The sequence below is a fragment of the Benincasa hispida genome, chromosome 8, assembly GCF_009727055.1.
Source record: "Benincasa hispida cultivar B227 chromosome 8, ASM972705v1, whole genome shotgun sequence".
NCBI classification, from domain to species: Eukaryota; Viridiplantae; Streptophyta; class Magnoliopsida; order Cucurbitales; family Cucurbitaceae; genus Benincasa; species Benincasa hispida.
Genome location: NC_052356.1, coordinates 26,366,951 through 26,386,993, shown reverse-complemented (window position 1 = coordinate 26,386,993; position 20,043 = coordinate 26,366,951).

The window sequence follows — 20,043 nt, the reverse complement described above, 5'->3', positions numbered from 1 at the left end:
ACATCATTTGATGGGCCAACAACTGAACGAGATAAAGATGATGGTCCATTGTCTGTGTAAGGTATGTATTTATGTACAATCGTTTAGATATTCTCAATTAGACGATCATTTAGAATATCTATACGATCGTTTAGATTTTTTAGACGATCGTATAGATTTTCTAAACAATTATTTAGATTTTTTAGACGATCGTATAAATTTTCTAGACGATCGTATAGATTTTCTAAATGATCATTTATATTTTCTATACGATCGTTCATATTGTCTAGATGATCATTTACATTTTCTAGACGATCGTTTAAATTTTCTAGACGGTCGTATAGAGTTTCTAAATGATCGTTTACATATTCTTAGATGATCGATTACCTCCCTGGATAGAATAGTTCATTTTATTTTCAAGAACCTCATAATGATGATGATCCCCCTCAGACCCACCAAGAAACCCAAAATGAACAGCCAGCTAGAATGATCAGTGAGCAGTCCGAAACTGTCACCGATCAAGATCCAATATCTAAATTTATGGACACCTCTGTCAATGAACCAACTGTTCATGAATAGCTAGTTTCTCAAACCACTGATGAAATATTGGAGTCGGATGTAGGGACGTCAACTGAAGCATTTAGTGTTGGGGTCCATTTCAATTCGGAGACGTCAACTGAAAAGGATGTCATTGAAGTTGAGGTATGGCTGTTGCATGAATTAGTATTCTTAAAATTGTACTTCCACTAATTTATAATTTAAATATAGGAAATAAAGGGCCGAGAGCACCGGAAAAGGAAAAAACCAGCCAAGTTCACACCTGAGTGTTTCAAAAGGAGGAAGAAGTTTAAAACTCAGCCCAAATCTTATCAGCCTCAACATTCTCAGCCCCAATCTTCTCAATTCTCAACCACATTCAGAAACAATTCAACCTCATTCACCTCCAAGATCTTTGCAGCCCCAATCTGAAGAAGTTGAACCACCTATAGTGGCACTGAAATCAGCCACTGGTATTATCAATCTTAACCCTTTGGTCCCTGTATTTGAGTTCCTCAGAACGACCGTTCGTTCCTATGACCCATGCTTTCCAATCCCTGATGTTCTGTGGAATGCATACAATAAATGGAAAAGCCATCCTAAAACAAAAAATGAGAAGCAGGCGGTAGTATATTGATGACGTAAAATTAGGGGGACGCAACTATGCGATGCCTGTCTTAGGTTATGCGTTGGTTCTCATGCATCGGTGGTCATGCGTTGGACTATGCAATATGCGATTATGAATGTATGTGATGACCATGCATTCCTGTCACAAGTTTTCTTATGCTCTCGCCAAGTATAACGAGAACGCAAGTTTCTCGAGTGATCCGAGGTCGAATTCAGGGACTTCTAGCTAAATGTATGCGATGATGTGTTTGCGACGGATGAATAAAATAATGATGGAGGTTGTAAACTATAAACTACTCCTACTTCTAACTAACAGACAAAGCGATGGGAATATAACTAAGAGGTAAAGACACGGAAACTGTTGACGCGTAGTAAAATGAATGGAAAAATAGATAAAATGTGATGATGTCTTCACTGCAACACTGAGATTGACTGCAAGGGCACCCCCGCAAGCGCAAGCTATGCGATCATGCTACACACACTTGTGCCTAATTCTAGGACGCATGCGATGTATATGCGATAGTTTCGAGAAGCCTATGCCTAAGCCTCCATAACCCACTCAAGTGTTTTCACACATAAGCATGATGACCACATACCACTGTATCCTACTTCTGGACGCATGCGATGTCCTATCCGTAGGGTGCATACGCTGTGTAATAGAAAATGGAGCTTATCTCTAAGTTCCCCATTCTTGCTTATGTGATCCAATCCGCTCTCCAAGACTTAGATTTGGTTTTAAGACTACTCTTCCAAGTATGCCTAAATGATGAATGATGCGCTCATAAGACAAGGTAATCGCATAAACTTTGTTGATGTAAGATTATTTCTATCTCTAGTGAACACTTGCTTACATTTCTTAATGCGACCAACCACTTACCCTCCCGGGTAGTTGGTTGTTACTGACTTTACTCAGACAAGCATTGCGTCCGCTTATAGACAAGCGTTGCTACAGCTTCACACTAAGCAAATAAGGTTTTCTCACAAGACTCACACAATGCACACCTTCCGGTGGTTTGCTACATGCTTCATATTCCTATGCCGCATGATTAAGTATGCGATACTCTAACAGTCTCACTAAGTGATGCAATGAAAGTTAAGGGTGCTAAGTGAATGAAGATGGAGATGGAATCGAAGGAAATATAGAAATGCATTGATCACAAAATGTAAGCCAAAATGTAATACAATACAATATAAGGAAAGAAGAGAAATGGAAAGACCAACTGGAAGCAAAGCCTTGCTTCCAGCAGATGTGTGTCAAAGTTGTCGGTGGTGCCATGGATGGGCGGTGGAGCAGACTCTCTCAAGCTCTAACTCCGGCGAAGGCTCCAGTCGTCACTCGGAATGGATAAAGGAGATGAAGAACTCTCAAACTATTTTCTCATGCTATAGTCTGGATCACAAGGATCCACCCGAAGGTCGAAACTTGGATGATTTGAAATTCTGCTCAACCGCTTCTATTTATAGAGCTAGATCACCGATAGCATTAATGGACCTGCTCTGATCTGACACTCGCGGCGCGATGGTCCTTTTCTGAATCTCTGCTGCTAACGGCGTGGTAGGTGAAATGTCAACATCATCTTTTGATACTCCCGAGGTATGCGTTCATGCTTCCATTCCACCAACCTTGTGTTCATCCTTCTATTATGGTTATCATCATGTAGCCGCAATCTCTTTTCGATGACCACATTCGCTCTATGGCCGCAACTTCTCTACGATGACCGTATTCGCTTGACGACCACAACTTCTATGCAATGGATTCATGTGGTTGATGGCCGCAACATCCATGCATTGAACGTATGCGTTCGCCTTTGCGATGGAGAGATTCCCCACATGCGGTCGTCTATGCGATAGCCCGGATTCCGTGTATGCGTCCGCTTCCTGCGTTAGCTACAAAGATAGACAAATGGACGCATAATAGTGGGTTAGCCAAGATTCTTAATGTCGATCAATGCAAACACATTTTCTCATGAATTCCTAACATATTCGCTGCATATTCTACTTAACAACCCTCATAATTTTAAATAAAAGGCCTAAGATGACGTGCATTTCTGCCCGTCATCATATATACATTTAGGACCAAGGATTTCTTCAAAACGCTTGAGCAGAACACATAGGTGCTTGGAAATATGAGTATTTCTATTAATTCATTAACCAAGATCGATCGTTCAAATAATTCTATACGATCGATTAGAATTAGAATTCTAAGCAATCGATTAGAAGTTTCTAAATAACTTATTAGAATTAGAATTCTAGTAAACAATCGATTAGAATTTTCTAAACGATCAGTTAGAAACTACTAAACGATCGTTTATAATTTTCTTTTAGTAACTTTTAAGCTTAACTTATACTTTTTTTGGTTGTACCAAACTATGGATCTCTTTTCGATGCACGTGCATCAGAAGTTGCACATGAAATTTGACCTTTGTAAGATTTGATTCACGGTCATTGACTCGAACTTCACGGTATGGAAATTTCACATATCTGTTGAAACTACTGTTAACTCAAGCATGCATTTACATCTTGCCTTTCCTAGGATTCTTTGATGGAGCCAAAGGGTGTTGCTTCCAAGATCCGATCAGACGGTATTGAAATAGAGGATGGCAAAGTGGCAAGCTGGTTGGATCAAGAAGCACACATGAGGTTTTGGGCGGACTCTCACTTCTTCCTTTACTTTGTGCTTGGATAGTACAAAGAATACAAACCAGCATGGACGGACGTTGACTTCGTATTTGGGCCAATCAACATCAAATAATACTGGCTTATGCTTGCCATCGATCTACAGGGGTGCACAATCTTTATATTTGAATCCATGTCGAACTACATCGGTGGTGACATAGTTGAGGGTCATCTGATGCTCATGGCCAGAGCAATAGTATCCATGTTGATTTCTTTCAGATTCGACAAACAACATAAGAAGTTCAAGTACGGGCAATGGGAAGTTAAGAGATCAAATGCGACCCTCCAAGAGGGCAAGTCTCTAAATTGTGAAATATTTTGTGCTAAATTTATAGAATATTGTGTAACTGGGGCTGATAAAGCTGACTTAACACAGGTGAATATGAGATTTTATAGGAAACAATATGTTGCCCAATTGTGGGCAAATAAATATTTATGGTAATATTTTTTGTGATAAATTTGTGTTAAATTTGTAGAATATAATTGGTGTTGTACATTTAACTAAGCAAATAAATAACTAAGCAATCGCCCAAACTAAGTAAAAGATAATTTAAGATTATGTGCAAGATGATTTAAGAATATGTAACGTTCATCTAGAAAATCTAAACGATCATTTAGAAAATTCTAACTGATCATTTACTAAATCTATAAGATCATTTAATACTATCTAAACGATCGCGCATAATTAGCTAAGCGATTGTACATAATTAACTGAGCGATCACACATAAATAACTAAGCGATCATGTACAAATAACTAAGCGATCGTACAAAAATAACTAAGTGATTGCCCAAAAAAAAAATTACATATCGTTAAGTTTAGATGGGCCAGTGGCAGGTGCTATCAATGTTTGTCTGCACATTTTCTTGTTATGTCCTCTCTAACCACATCGTGTATACCTATGTATTTGTCGTGGCTCCTNATCACACATAAATAACTAAGCGATCATGTACAAATAACTAAGCGATCGTACAAAAATAACTAAGTGATTGCCCAAAAAAAAAATTACATATCGTTCAATCTAAATGGGTCAGTATCAGGTGTTATCAATGTTTGTCTGCACGTTTTTTTGTTATGTCCTCTCTGACCACATCGTGTATACCTATGTATTTGTCGTGGCTCCTCTCCAATTGAAGGTGTCCTGATGGTTTGATGTCGACCTACACTTGCTACCTTTCGCGATGGTAGAATTGGTTCAAAAATCTTCAAAATCTGGTCTTCGAAACCATTCTTGTTTGTGTCCAACTGGGAAGATTGGTTTGGCATAAACAGCAAGCACACACTCAACTATAAACCTTTTTGCACATAATGTTTGAACAATAATGTTTCTTAGGGCCGCTGCAGATATTGTATAGGAGCACGGGATCTCGATGCAATTAAACTCCATATAAGTACATGTTCGTGAACGAAGATCGACCAACCCCCCAAACACGATATGTCCTAGACATCAATTCTGATTCCTTAAGAATACTCATTGCGTAATCAGTTACAATGTTTATACATGTCATTACATGTGTATGTTAGATATGGAATCAACCTCGTAGCCACTCACGGATATGCTTTAATACATCTGAAACTCAGACATTCTATAAGATTTCATCACTAGGTAGAAGTGTGGGATTATGTCCTTATTCTTGAATTTTTCAACCAAATTGTTCTGAATATGGTATATACATAAGGCATGAAATGCATCAAGGAATATACTTGCAACAGCCTTTGCAATTGAGATGTGACTATCTGATATAATCACTAAATTGGGAACGTCTCCTATCGAAGCCTTCAAATGAGTCATGAACCAAGTCCATGATGCATCGTTCTCACCATCTATAATACTGAAGACGATAGGATATATGTTGTTATTGCCATCAATGTACGTTGCTATTAACAACACACCTTTGTATTTCTCGTGCAAATGGGTCCCATCAACAACGGTTACTGGGCGGATGCAGTTTAGAAAACCCCTGATACATAGATCAAGTGCCATGAAGACGTACTTAAAGTATTGTCCATCCTCTACTTCAACCTCAAATATCATACCTGGATTTGCAAGCTTAAGTACCTCGCCATATGCCCCAACAATAGCATATGATCCTTCTGGCGATCCTCATGTGAACACCAATCCGTACTCTCTAGTGCGATAAGCCCACCCGTAACTTATGTTCACTCCATAATCTCGTTGAACGTCCTCAATTATATCCCTTGGGCGGTATGTTAGACCAACTTGTTCGTATTTGGACTTGGTTAAGTGTCCAATAACTCAACTTTTTGCTTGTCGATGATTACCAATTCTCATTTCAAGAGAACATGTATGTTCGCTTGGATATTTCGTCACTTTGAAGTAATCACTTTCTTTCATTTTTTTTCTTTTTTTTTTGCACAGACCCTCCACTTGCATTCCTTCATTGAACACCAGATAGTTAGCAAGCTCTTTGTTGACTTTTTTACACAGTAGTCAAAGTTCTTTCTTATTGTAAGCATCAATAATTTAACTGACGAATCATATTTCAAAAAGAAACTTTGACCGACCTTTATATCCTCGTCATTTAGATAGTCATGAGCTATTGTGATGAGATTGTCATACGATGGGCCCTTTGATGGTTTGGGTATATCAACAAATGTTTCGGTTGGAATAGTGGAATGCATTAGAACCAAAAGCATCACAACTTATGGGACGAGAGCATGTGGGTTGGAACATGGATGTTAGGTGTTGGAGAAGTTTGTGGTCCTAAAGGTTGTCCATATCCATATTCAGTATCGAATTATGAAGTACATTTGGGTTCACTGTTGTGACCAAACCAAGCTTCACTTTGGTCATCCCCTAAGTTACATGGCTCTATATGATAAGTGAACGATCGTTTATACATTACTATGCGATCGTTTATAAATATTTACATGATCATTTATAAATTACTATACGATTGTTGATAAATTATTACACGATCGTTTATAATTTACTAAATGATCGTGTATAACTTACTATACTATCGTTTATAATGTACTATACGATCGTATTGTAATTTATAATGATCATCTATATTGTAACGAACGATCGTCTAGTAATTTATGCACGATCATTTATATTGTAATGAATGATTGTGTATATATTACTATACGATCATTCATTTAATATTAAACGACATTTATTATGAAAGCGATGTGGAACAAGAAATCATTGTATATCACTTACATTCTCTCCGTTTCTGAATCTGATGATGAAAGCGATCAACGAAGAGGTTGAATTGAAACTCTGAGAGAAAGCTACAAGAGAACAATGAGAGAATTTTGTGGGGAGTTCGACAAAAAGTGAATACTGAGAGTGACCTTTTATTCTCTTCATACCAATGTTATTGGTAGAATATTAGTTGGGAATAAATGTTTTGATTAAATGTTGATGTTGTATTGAATACACATTTAATGAAGGGCTGAAGAAATTGTTGAAAGAAGAAGAAATGTAGTGTGGTTTGAGGAGTTTTAAAAACTGGGGGTAATTTTGGTATTTCGCATAGGCAAAAGGTCAATGGTAGAAAAAATTTTAGGAAGAGGTCATTAGTAGATAATTTTTTGGGTTTTGGGTCATTTTGTGAAATTTTCTCTGAAAACCCTACGCACATGTTGAAGGAGATGAAAAACGATTTAGGAAAGGGGAAAAAATAATAAAATAAAATAGGAAAATAATTGAGAAATTCTTTTAACTTAATCCTTACTTTTCTATTAGCATTAATCTCATATATATACACAAAAGGTACAAAAGGTATAAAAGATATTTACTTAAAACAAGGAACTACCTAGCCAACAATAGAAATTACATATACATAAACCCTATATTTAGGTAGTAAAATATAATTATTCTAACATTTTCCACCCATATAGTAACATGAAGGTATTTTTTAACTTTTGTCAAAAATTTAAAGATATTAATGAATTTTTTGAAAGTTCAAGAATATTTTTGAAATAAATTATCGTTTCTAACAACTTATAGTAATAATATTTTTAAACCTTTTTCTAAGGTTTAGGAATATCATTGAAACTTTTAAAAGTAAACAAAGTACCAAATTAGATATTTGCTATAAGAATAATACTTTGGTGCGTTCCAAGATGTACCTATTTTTATGCATCTGACTCTCACCACATACAAAAAAAAAGAATTAAAATATTTCAAAAAATAAGTAAAGTGAATTTGTCACGTGAAAATGGTAAATGATGATTGGACAATCTGGTAGAATGCACAAGATAGGAGTAAAGCCCAGATACAACTAAGTATTTTCTTTCTTGGCTAAATTATAACAACCCTACGTACTTTTTGTCAACATAACCATTGAATTTCAAATGTTTACAAAAATACCTTAAACTAAAAAAATGAAAAAAAAAATGTTTTAAAAAATATTCTTACTATTAATATATAAACATATAAGGTTAATACTCTCTTACTTCTTTATTTTCCCTTCTTTTTTCCTCCTTTTTCTTCTTCAATACTCTTGTACTCTCATTTTATTAACAGTTTGACATTTGTTTGTCTAAAGATAACAATAAATAAAATGCCCACTTCAGTTTAAGGTATATACACTATAATAAGAAGAAAAAATAATAATGGAAGCACCAATGGATCTTAGGACTTGAATGTTTTAACGAGATTGTACGTTAGTAGTTGAGTATGTGTTGCTAGTTAAATCTTTTTTTTTTTTTTTTTTTTGGTATTTGTTATTTATCATTTTTTTTATGTTTGAGAGATTTTGTGAGATTTTTATGGTATTTTATATTTTAACTTAAAGTTTTAGTTTTTATTTTTTATTTTTTTTGTTTACAAAATTGGTGTAAGAATCGAACAAATAAGAGAAAAATTAGAGTATTTATACAAAAAATAAAAAGAGGATATCTACATAGTTTTTTTTATATAATTTGTTCTTTTCGAACTTAAAGAACTTCAAACAAATTAATCATTATACTAACAATTATGGTAGGAGCATTTTTTTGTTGAAATTTTAGATTTATTTTTGCAATGAGATATTAATAGTTCTTGTTCATATACTAAGTTTAAGGGTGTTTTTTATACTTTAGAAAGTTCAGAGATATTTTATAAATAAAATATTAACTGTTTCCATCTAAAACTAATGGTAAGGGTATTTTTTTAACTCATTTGAAAGTTTAAAAGTATTTTTGAAAATTTTAAGGGGTTGTTTGGGTCGCTGAGTTAATATATGATGTTTGGATTGTTGGAATGTACAAGCATGCAATGGAAGCAATCAGAATCAATAAGCACCCTAGTTACACATAACTTGAGTTGTAAAAGCACGCAAGATAACAAATTATCAAAGAAGAGGTTTTAGAACATATACCTTTGTATAATTCCTCCGAATCCAAGTTGTTCTCCATGAATTTGATCTTCAAATCAACAGTAGACTACCAAGAGTGTCTTCTTTACTATTCTCCAACTTGGATTTGAGTGGTGGGACTCTAGATTGAGCTTAATTAGGAGAAGGAGGAGAGGGTTTCCACTTCAACACTTCAAAAGTTGGGTAATCTCACTAACTCAAATTGATTTAATTTTAATTAATTTCAAATCAATTAAAACCAAATTTCAAATTCTAAATTTGAAATTTTGACAAAATCAATTTGATAATTTAAATAATTAATTAAACATTTTTAATTAAGTAATTAATTAATAATTTAATATTAAATATTAAATTAACCAAACACTTATTTCAAACATGAATTCTATTCATATAATTAATATTTAAATCGATATTTAAATATATTTTAAACTCTCTGATTATGTCTAATTTCGATAAATTAAACGTTAATTATATCGAATATATTATCCAAACCCTAATTTGAAATTGAACAATTCAAATTTAAATCATAATTTAAAATTTAAACACTTAAGATTTAATTCCCAACTCAAATTTGAACGCTTCAAATTCACTCAATGTACTAATCCAAGATTTACGAGCAAGTAGAGGGACCTTATGGATCTACAGATCATGAGCTCCAACGATTTGAGATTGATTGGCTAAACACTTTAAATCGAATTAATTAATATTCATTAACTACCGAGACACACCACTATAGCTCAGTACTTGCACTCTCCTCACTGTAGTTATATTTCTATCCACTTGATTTAACCATAATTAGTAAGTCGACCCTTCACAGGTTGTTCATAATAACGATTGGGTCAAAAGTTGTTTTACCCCCGAAATTACATCTTGCTCCTTAAGTCCCACTAATCCTCTAATGAACAATTGATTTGTGATCCAATCACTAAACCGAATCCCTCTCGGGCCAATGAGAGAGTGGGGCCCCTTGTTCAAGACCTGGATTCAGTACTTAAGAGAACAACCTTTTTACTAACCCTAAATCGGGTATGTGTGAATTCCGTTTTATACCTTATGTCCCCAGCTATCTAGCCGGTATTGCCCCTAAAATGGGAGGCTTATTAAGCCAATGCTGTTGAGCCAACCCTCACATATACAAATCTAAAGATAATCTCGAATAAATAGGAGTTCATAGTTATTCTAGGATTAAGGTCAAGTTACCTAGGTCATCGATTTGAAACAATCAGTCTTAACTAGTAAACAACGTTATAAAGTAAGAGTGACTTATTTCTTGATCTGATCTTATGCAAACTCATTACTTAAGACGCCTCCGCTCCTCATGTCATTACGTGAATGAATCAGGATCACTTCATTTGTAACACTTTACAACAAATTGTAACAATGGCAGAGTGGGCCACATCCAACAGTATTACCAAAATATGGCACCCAACCTTATTCATACACTATAGACCGTTTTGGCTATTTACTCAACTTGATCCAATATTGTGTCTCCACATAAAGTTCAGTATTCATATAATAGACATAGATCTTTAGTTTATTGAACTTAGTCTTTACAATTGCAATTTACATATTCAACAAGAGTTTTATTGAATAAATGTCAATAACATATTTATTGATAATAAAAAATGTTTAACATTACAAACTGCGAGTTTTAGAATATACAACCCAACAAACTCCTACTTGAACCAAAACTCTAGTGGATTTTACATATATACAAATATATAAACTATTTTGCTCTGTATTTTTACTTTGTCATTATTTTTTTTTAATCGAATCCTCTCATCATCTTAGCAACCAATGGAATGCCACCACATGTTTTCAACAATTTCACTTTCAATTCCTCCAAATTTAGAGGATCATTTGAGAACATATCTCAAATTTTCACTATTTCATGACATAAAATGTTCCAGGAAAAGAATGTCAATTTTATGGTTTTTTTGTTATGCATTACATACTTTCAAGTGCATACATACTTTTTCAACTGCATACATACTTTTTCAAATATTACTAACACTCATTAAATATGTGACTTCAATTAAATAAAAAGATATTTTAAAAATTTATACGTAAAAATATTATACTTAATGTAGACAAAATAATATTATTTATATAATCAACAACCTTACAACATACTTTAATAGCCACTCGTCTTATAATAGTCGAAAGTAGTTGTCGAAGTTGATTATTGAAGATGATTTCTGTTAAAGTTTGTAGTTCGAGGTGGTTGTCGAAGTCTGAAGTTGGTCACGTGAAGGTGGTATTGGAGTTGGTCGCCGAAGTTTGTTGTCGGATGTGGTTCTTGGAACCCGAAGTTGGTTGTCGGAGTTAGTCATGCGAAAGTGGTTGTCGAAGTTGATCATCGAAGATGATTTTCGCTGAAGTTTGTAGTCGGAGCTCAAAGTTGGTCACATTAAAGTCGACGGTGGTCGTAGGAGTTGGGTCATCAGAATTTTCAACAGAAGTGGTCATCGAATCTGGGAATTGATCATTAGAGTTGGTCATCAGAGTTGGTCATTCAGAGTTGTGTTGGTTCAGAGTTGCTCGCTCGAAGGTGGTCATTGAAGTTGATTATCAAATGTGATTTCGAAGTTTGTGGTCGGAGGTCGTTGTCGAAGGAAGATAATTGTCGGAGTTGGTCATCAAAGTTTGTTCTCAAAGGCGATTGTTGGAACCCAAAATCAATCATTCGAGTTGGTCGAGCGAAATTGGTTACTAGAAGCCTGAAATTGATCACTAAAGTTGTCATCAGAAGTGGTTGTCGGAGCCCAAAGTTGGTTCCTGAAATGTGGGAATGATAGCTGGTCGACAATGGTTGATGGTGGAGCTATTGAAAACATTAGAAGAAAGAAGACTTGTGGTGAGTTTGGTAAAATAAAGAGAGAAATTGAAGGAAATAACAAAACGGAGGGCCCACTTGATTTTTGTCAAAAAAACAAATTAATAAGATTTTTGGCAAAAGCGTATTGTGTGTATGACATATATCTTTTTTAGTCCCAAATTGTTGGGTTGATGCCCTAAAGTCGTGTCCTGTAGTTTGTAAAATTGTTTGTACGAACGCTTATGTTGTATAATATATGATATTTACTTCACATCATGATTTTTGCTCAGTTGTATATTTTTATTTGCTTTACCACAAACCAATAAACATAAAATCCCTGGTTATCTGTATGTAACTTAAGCATATATTTGGTGACATACAAGTGGATTCATGTCTTGAGTGATAACCAAAATGGTGTAGTATATGGATATAGAAGGGAAACCTTATCCTGGTAAAGCTACGGATGCGGCCCGCTTTGTGAAATGGTCACAAGGGTTGTGACTTTTCACAGATGGTCTGATCCTAATCATTCATAGGAGACATGCGAGAGAGGGGCGTTCTATATAAAGAGTTTGTATAAGACCTGACACAAAGTGTTAACGTCTCGTTATATAACACCGTTCATGACAGAGACTTCATCACTTATATGATCCATAGGTAAACATGACCTTAATCCTAAGTGAGTTGGGGAACTCCTGCCATTGAAGGCGGTCCTTTGATTTGTATGGGTGCAAGTGGCCAGGTCGTCGATTCAAACTTACCATTTTGGGGATTCGTCTGATTTGGGAGCTGGGAACTCAGCTACACAAGATGGAATTCACTCCTTCCTCGAAGCAAGGGCAAGTAGATAGATAGCTTCCTTAAGGGCTGATTCCAAGGCTTGAATGATGTGGCACTACACACCTTTTCTTGGCCCGAGAGGTGTTCACACATAGTTGGACTATGTAGTATTGTTTATTAGAGGAATCAGTGGTACTTAAAGAGTGAGATTAACTACAGGGGAAAAACGGTAAATTGGCCCAACTATACTTATGAGCATCTGTGAAGGGTCATCGTACTCATGATTAGTTATATCTGATGGATACAGAAATATATATGTGGTAAGAAGAGTTCAGCTATTGGTCTTTAGTGGAATGCCTGGCAGTTAACAGATGGTGGATTTTGTGGCTAAAGAGTTTAGTCAACTATTCACGTACTATTGGAGCTTCGAGCCACAGGTCCATAAGGTCCCCTAGGTAGCTTGGATAAAGTCGAGAATTAGTGTTTGGGTCAATTTGAAATGTTCAAATTGACAAGAGGGAGTTTGATTATATATGATATAATTGAACTGGTTAATTATATATGATATAATTGGCTAAATGTATGAGATACATTATTTTTGGAGGAAATTAGTTATAAATATGATTTATATCAAGTGGAGGAGAAATTACTATAATAGATATGTGATATCAAACTATAGGGTAAGAATACAATATGATTATATTCATTTATTATTAAATTAGTTAATTATGAGATAATTGACCGAAATATTCTCCTCAATCGTGCATTAGTGGGAGAAGTCGTATTCGGTTATGGTAACCGAAGAATAAAATGAAAATTTGTTTCATTTGGCAAAAAGTTAGTAAAAATTCGCAATCGGTGTGAAAAAGTATCGGTCACATAGCTGGGAGCCTATACGATAGAGTCTCATTGTCTAAACGATCGCACACCTGCGTCTAAACAATCACATGCCTTTCTCTAAACAATCGCTTAGCTTTTCTAAACGATCGCCTAGCGTGCTGCGTTTTCTAAACAATCGTTTACCTATTACTAGACAATCGCTTAGTAAAACCTACACAATCGTGTAACTTTGTCTAAACGATAAGCATTCCACTATATGATGGCTTTCTCTCCCACTTGCTTATCGTCTACATGATCAGCTTTTCCTTCGACCTTTACCAAATTCACCAAAGACCACACTTTGGATTCTCACTCCGAGAATACCAAGGGCTCCAATTAGTGGTGTCGTCCCCGCTTCTTACTTATTCGTGTTGCTGCCATTTGTGTAGACGATCGTACTGCCGTAGTCGACTGTTTTGGAGGATAGAGTTGGTAGAGGTTCTTCCGCTGTGTTGAGTTCGAGTTTGAAGAGAGACTTCAACTGGTATGTGAACTCAATCCTTTGTATTTTATTTATCAAAGCATGTCGTTAATTAGTGTTAAATTGCATAACTATCTATTAGAATGTATGTGTTGTATTTCAGTCACAATGAAATCTGGAAGATCCGAACACGCTCATGGATGCTCTTCGTTGAGAGTTCCTTCAATTGGTATCAGAGCCAAGTTCTGATATTCCAATTTCATTGTTGCAACAAATTGCATATACATTCTTGGTAGGTGCACATCTGCTCTGTTTAATCGTTAAATTGTTGTGGATGTGGAGGTTAATGGAGTTTTCTAGGATGTTAACCTCGGATTGATTTAATTCCTTTACATTTTCGCTTGATTGTAAAAGCCCCTGCTTGGGCATTTTTAATCATTATCGAGTCTGTAATTCAAAGTTAGTTTCAGTCTTGAATCGTTCGTGAAGAAGATCGAAGCAAAGGTTGCAGTTCTTCGAGGAATGAGACGATCAAAGTTTGATCAGGTCATGTAGACGATAGGGTAAGCGATCGCTGAGTATCAGGTCGTGTAGACGATGGGATGCTTTGTATCATTTAACGTGCGCGTGCACTAGACAATCGTTTAGCTTAGCAAGCTTCATCGCTTAGTAACTGACTAAACGATCACTTAGCAACGCACGTAAATCGTTTACCGTTCGCCATGTTAGGCGATCACCTAGACAATCAAGCTTCGCAACCTCATTGTCGTCTAAGCGATCGTTTAGCTTTTGCACCTATCGTCTAGTGTGCACAGGGTGATCGTCTACCTTTGGCATTTACTAAACGATGGACTTCTCCTGGCGATTCAAGACCCAATTCGCCTGTGAACCAGTTTGCTCGATGGAAAATGAAATAGATAGCGTTATTTCATTCCGGTTTTTTGTAAAGGCTTATCCCGATCTATTAATCCTTAGTTTAATACATGCGATGTATAGTTTTTACATGTCATATGGTATGCACATATAGTAAATTTCACCTTCGGTTATGCATTGGCCATGCATCATCTCTTTATTGTAAATGTTATACTTTAGATAAGCATGATTTTATTATGTAAGAGCATGCTCATGCATCATATAATATAAGAGTTATATTTATGCATGCATAAATAGCATTGACATGTATCATCTTTATATTATAATTGTTATAGTATAAGGGTGAATGGAAAGCATGTTTGCTTGGTTATTACGCGTATATATAAAAGTTATGTATAGTAATGACTGATCATTACATGAAGCATGACACATAGGTTACTTTATAAGTGTTATAAACACCTTGTTGTGCGCAGTGGGTTTTTTAGTTGTTTCTTTTTACAAGTTAAAAGAGAAATTAGAACTAAAAGAAATAAGAAAGACATGCATGCTCACTTAGGTTTAATTTATGTTTTAAAATGTTTAAAACTTGGATCACATAGACCTAAGATCACAATTCTAATATGATTAGCAACTCTAAGGCTTTAATCTTTTTCATCAGTTTAATAGGATTAAATTGACTAATAAAAGGTTAAAGTGTAGCAAATCTATCTATAAGGGACCTTTTGTCTAAGGCAGTTTTTGTCTAGGCTGGGGTATTTAAGTTGCCGAAAACGTAACACCCCTACCTGGGAACTTACCTAGAAAGGTGAATTAGATAGATTTAATGCATGCATGCAAGTTAAGGACAGTCCATTAAAGTATTTAAATATGACTACTTAAACTTGTTCAAATTTTATAGACAAAAGTTGTTTATGAGCGGACTTAAAAAGACGACTTAGACTAAAATCAGTAACCGGATTGTCTAGGTTAATGAACCCCTAGGTAAAACATTCAGTGGGAGGTACTTAGGGCATGAGATGTTTCACTTAAACTTTTCACGTTTCTCCTAAATAGTCCACACCGTGAGATCTACCCTCGGCCTCAAGGCACCTTTAGCGTGTCCCCTAACGGATGGTGTTTGGGTAGGTCAATATCAAGGTGGATGGAAAGAGTGTTCATAGTAAGTGGGAGTGGGAAGTGTGACAGCATATCCCTCGGTCTCCCTCGTTGGATTGAATAAAGTTACTGCGCATCGCCTTGAGGCACCCTAGGAGTGTCCCCCTAAATGATGGCAGTTTTACGCGTTTCTTTATTTGATCTTCTGTAAGACAATAAGGTAATTTAGTCTCTTGTCCTAATCTACTTCTTCCCTACGGTGGGCTCATTAGGGCAAGACTCTAGCACCAAAAGCGAGGGGTCACACTTACGCAGAATTGTTAAAGGTTAACAGTTCTAGACCGAAAAAATGGTGGCTGTTAGGTTCAATTCTAAGAGTTGGTTCTCCCTAATTGTTGAGAATGTCTCATCCTAGCGAAGGGGCATCTGATCACCCCATCGGTGATGTTTGTCCTGCTCACTGGGGCATCATTGAAAAATAGAAGTCTTTCATTTATGGTACTTGAAACTGTTTTGCAAAATTAATTGGTTAAATGTGGTTTATCAAAAGCTAATAAAGTTTTGTTCGTATTTTCAGCAACAAGTTTTCAAAATGGAAACAGCCACGTTAGTTTTTCTTAGCATCGAACTGGCGACAATTTTTCAACATGGAAATACATGATCATGAAGATTCTTATCATTGAGGATCTCATGTTCGCTCTTACGGAGGCCTATCCTCCTATTCCAGCTCCAAATGTCGCTCGAAATGTTTGGGAGGCATACGAGCGATGGACACGGGCGAGTGAGAAGGCCCGAGCCTACATCTTGGCAAGTCTTTCTGAAGTCTTGGCCAAGAAACATGAGCCTATGGTCTCAGCGTGTGAGATCATGGAGTCCCTGCGGGGGATGTTTGGACAACCGTCTGAACAGCTTATGCATGAGGCTCTGTCCATGAATGAAGGAAGGCATCTGTTCATGAATAACTTATGCATCAGCTCTTAAATACATATTCAACTCCAAAATGGAAGAAGGCACCTCTGTTCATGAACATGTGCTTAACATGATGGTCCACTTCAATGTGACAGAGTTGAATGGGTCTACCATCGATGAGGGCAGCCAAGTTAACATAATCCTGCATTCTTTGTCGGAGAGCTTCCTGCACTTTGTTAACAATGTGATTCTTAACAAAGTGAAATATAACCTTATAACTCTCCTCAACAAGTTGCAAACTTACCAATCTTTACTGAAAATTAAAGAGAAGAAGAAGGGTGAGGCAAATGTTGCTTCATCCTTCAGGACGTTCCATAGAGGTTCGACCTCAGGGACGAAATCTGCACCTTCTACTTCTAATTCTACAAAGGGGAAGAAGAAGAAAGGTGGCAAGGGAAAAGGGAAGGTGCCTGCTAACCCGCTGCCTGTCGCCCCAAGAAGGCGTCGACCGATTGAAAAGGGAAAGTGTTTCCACTACAATCAGGATGGACACTGGAAAGGGAACTGTCCTCGCTAACTGAAAGAAAGGAAGGCCGCCAAGGCTAAGGCCAAGACAGATAATGGTAAATGTGATTTACTTGTACTAGAAACTTGTTTAGTGGAGAATGATGATTCTGCCTGGATAATTGATTCGAGTGCCATTAATTACGTTTGTTCTTCTTTTCAAAGGGTTAGATCCTGGCGACAGTTGGAGGCTGGTGAGATGACGATGCGAGTAGACATCGGGCACATTGTCTCAGTTGTGGCAGTAGGAGGGCTCCAATTAGCTTTACAGAATAGGTTTCTAGTTTTGAATGATGTATATATTGTTCCCGAACTTAAGAGGAACCTCATTTCTGTAAAGTGCTTATTACAATGTAAATACATAGTTTCTTTCAATATGGATAAAGCATTTATTCATAAAGATGGTGTTACTATTTGTACAGCACATCTGGAAAGTAATTTATATGTGCTAAGGTCATTAGCCATTAATTCCTTCCATAACACAGAATTGTTTAAAACTATTGTAACTCAAACAAAACGTCGACGTATTTCTCCAAAAGAAAATGCCCATCTTTGGCTTCTTCGTTTAGGCACATCAATCTCAATAGAATTGAGAGATTGGTGAATAATGGACTTCTAAGTGAGTTAGAAGAAAATTATTTACCAATGTGTGAGTCTTGCCTTGAGGGTAAGATGACTAAACGACCTTTTACTGGAAAAGGTTATAGAGCCAAAGAGCCTCTAGAGTTAATACATTCTGACCTTTATGGTCCTATGAATGTGCGAGCCCGAGGTGGCTATGAGTATTTTATCAATTTTACTGATGATTACTCTAGGTACGGATGGTATCTTATGCAACGGAAGTCTGAATCCTTTGAAAAGTTCAAAGAGTTCAAGGCTGAAGTTGAAAATGCATTGGATAGATGGATTAAAACACTTCGATCGAATCGAGGTAGAGAGTTTTTGGACTCGGGATTCCAGGACTATTTGATAGAACATGGAATCGTTTTCCAACTCTCATCACCGGGTACACCTCAGTAGAATGGTGTAGCGGGGAGGAGAAATAGCACCTTATTGGACATGGTTCGTTCGATGATGAGTTACGCTTCCTTACCTGACTCGTTTTGGAATTTCGCAGTGGAGACTGTGGTATACATACTCAATTGTGTTCCCTTCAAAAGTGTTGCAAGAACATCTCTGAAGTTATGGAACGAGCGTAAAGCTAGTTTACGTCACTTTTAACAAACGCTACTTTCCTGGAGGAGGATCACATAAGGGAGCATAGTCCATGAAGTAAAGTCATGTTGCATAAGCTTTCCAATGAAACTACTGAAATTTCAACAAGAGTTGTTGATGGGAGTTCATCTAGTAGGCCGGTTCCACCTTAAGAGTTGAGGGAACCTCAACGTAGTGGGAGGATTGCACACCCATCCGTTCGCTATATGGGTTTCACGGAAATCCTTGTTATGGTAGTAGATTACGATGTTGAGGATTCGTTGTCTTATTAGAAGGCAATGAAGGATGTTGACGGGGATGAATGGGTCAAGGCCATAGATCTCGAGATGGAGTCGATGTACTTCAACTCAGTATGGGATCTTGTAGATCAGCCCGATGGGGTAATTCCTATAGGTTGTAAATGGATCTACAAGCATAAATAGGGTGCTGATAGGAAGGTACAGACCTTCAAGGCTCGACTTGTGGCAAAGAGTTATACCCAGGTAGATGGAGTCAACTATGAAGAGACTTTCTAGCCTGTTGCCATGTTAAAGTTGATCCGCATCCTCCTATCCATTACAGCTTATTATAATTATAGAAATCTGGCAAATGGACGTCAAGATAGCCTTTCTGAATGGAAATCTTGAGGAGACCATTTATATGGTGCAACCCACGGGATTCATAGCCCAAGGTCAAGAGCAAAAGGTTTGCAAGCTGAATCGGTCCATTTATGGGTTGAAACAGGCATCTTGATCTTGGAACATACGGCTTGATACTGCGATCAAGTATATGGCTTTGACCAAAACGTTGATGAACCTTGTGTCTACAAGAAGATCATCAATGCTTCAGTAGTCTTCTTAGTGTTGTATGTAGACGATATACTACTTATTGGGAATCATGTAGGTTTACTGACTGTAGTTAAGAACTAGCTAGCAACCCAATTCCAAATGAAAGATTTGGGAGAGGCTCAGTTTGTTCTAGGTATACAGATCTTTCGAGATTGTAAGAACAAAAAGCTATCACTGTCTCAGGCATCGTACATTGACAAGATGTTGCTCAAGTACTCAATGCAGGACTCCAAGAGGGGCCTACTACCGTTCAAGCATGGGACACTTTGTCTAAGGACATGTGTCCTAAGACGCCTCAAGAGGTTGAGGAGGTGAGACGAGTCCCATATGCGTCTGTCATTGGCAGTTTGATGTACGCGATGCTTTGTACTCGTCTAGACATCTGCTACGCTGTGGGCCTAGTTAGTAGGTATCAGTCTAACCCAGGCCAGGTTTACTGTATCGCAGTGAAGAACATCCTCAAGTATCTTCGGAGAACGAGGGACTACATGCTCGTGTATGGATCTAGGGATTT